Source organism: Vicugna pacos, chromosome 1, assembly GCF_048564905.1.
Source record: "Vicugna pacos chromosome 1, VicPac4, whole genome shotgun sequence".
Lineage (NCBI taxonomy): Eukaryota > Metazoa > Chordata > Mammalia > Artiodactyla > Camelidae > Vicugna > Vicugna pacos.
In genome coordinates, this window is record NC_132987.1 from 74,489,055 (window position 1) to 74,491,298 (window position 2,244).

The following is a 2,244-nucleotide window of genomic DNA, read 5'->3' on the forward strand; positions in this document are numbered from 1 at the left end:
ACAAGTCTAGAAAAAGGCATGGAAGTATAGTTAGTTACCTAAGATCATACAGCCCTTTGTGGAGGCAAAGGTAGTCTTAGACTCTGGGATTTGTTGCCTTTTTTTTGACATTTTCCTTACCCATCACTTTAAGAAACAAAAGATTTATACATGCCCTCAAAGTTACATATACATATATATATATATATATATATATATATATATATATATAAACACACACACACATACACACACACACATATGTATATATTCATTTTAAAATCATTGCTCTGAATCCATATGCTATCTCATAAGTCAATAGAATAAAGACTGCATTTCAGGAAAAGAATTTTTGGTTGCATTAACTTTGTTGGTCTCTTTTTTTTCCCCCGAGCAGAAATACCCATGCTGGCTTCTCTGCTAGTTCCTCATGCTGTATATGCTGCTAAGCTATTCCAAAGTGAAAATCAAAATTTTCCTTAGAAACTACTTTGTGTCCCTGCTGTTAATCTAATAGAAGCTCAGAAGTGGGAGAAAGAACAAAGTTGCTTTTTTGGTGATAAAGAACAATTCTGAGAGCATGGAAGCTTGCTCCAAAATTTAGTAGCTTTATATACATCATTTAGTGTAGCCAAAGGGAACAATATTACAAATTTCTCTGTAATGATTTGGCTAAAAAGTTGAAGTTGAAGTTGAAGTTGAAGTTGAAGGTAGACCATGAATCTGGATCTCTTAGGAATTAGAACTGTATCTAATCCCTGTTTTTTTTTTTTTGACTTGTTTCAGCCAATGGGTGATGAGAAGATGTAAGACAAAATGAGGTAAAAACAAAACAGAACAGAAAAACTAGTGTGAGCTTGAGATCTAGTAAAATAATGTGTGCAGCCTTCTAGAATCTAGTTAAATAAAAAGCTACTAAAACTCTTAGACATGTAAGATCTCAAGATTTTTTTTTAAAACAAACAAAGAACAATGGAAGATCTAGGAAGCTAGGCTAGGAGAGGAGTAGGTATGATGCCTTCATGTGGAAGGGGAAATCATCCATCCGCTAATCTGAGCTGTTTTTCAGTTGTGGTGATGGATTTGAACAATCTGTCCAAGCCTTTTTGCCCAATTCCTCTCTTTACCAGTTGCAGACCTCTGTGAGATGGAGCAATGTGAGCAAGATGAGGGAAGTTAAATGGCTCTCCAGTGGTTTCCATGACCTTTGTCATCCATCTCTTGGCTCTCATGCTGCTCATCGGGGAAGAGAAATATCCTAAATTCTGGGTGAACAGTCACATAACTACTGAGAAAAACATGGAAATTAGAAAAAAAAAGGAATATTTTTCTCTGTGCATTTTGATCTCATAAGTGACCAAGTTCCCTTTTCTCTAGTTCAGAAAAAAAATCAGTAGATGCTGTCTGGATTGTAAACTCAAGAGGATCACCATCATATACTCATCTTTATATTTTACTGTGCTTGACATTTGGCGGGGTCTCAGAAAGTATTTGCTAAGTTTCATTGAATGAGTTGAGTAAAAAAAGAGGTCTAATTTTTTAGAAACCAAAACAGTTTTAAAACCTTGATAAGAAGTATGCTTAAGTACATCATTCAATCTGTGTTTACAGATCAATTGAAAAGGGGGAGTTAAAGAGGGAAAGTCAAAAGATACTCCATTGACTGATATATAATTCGGGAATATCTTTGTGATCCACTTCTCCAGTCTCTTGTGGGACATGAGGATACTGGGGATGGGAGCGGAGGAACTTCCCCTGGCTTGACTTACAAGTCTGAGTGACATCAGTTGCTGTAAGCCTTTTGGCCTCTCTTCCCCACTTGACTCACTCTGTCCCAGAGGAGAAGAGGTAAGTATTTCATTGGTGCGTTTGGAAAGTAAACTGGCTCTGGGTGGTTGGCAGCCAGCTGACCTCAGGAACTACACATTCTGGTCTTCTCCTTCATGCTCTAAGTTATGCAGAGGCAAGTCCTCCAGCAGGAGGGGTGCGGGGTCTGGAGACTGAGTCTAATTCTAGAATGCAGTTTCAGGAAGTCTGTTGTCCTGCACCTAAGCCATGTCCCTCTTCATTATTTTTATCAGTAATAAGGATGACATTTTTATCTCCTGCCAGATTTCCATGTCTATCTTTGCGTTGTTTTCAAACTAGATTGGGAAAAGAATGTTCTTTTTCAGTCCCCTTCAAAACCTGTAAGGTACTTTACTGGCTCCAGCAACTCTGCAAATCTATATACTTTGCATCTGGTTATCCGATGTGTATTCATTC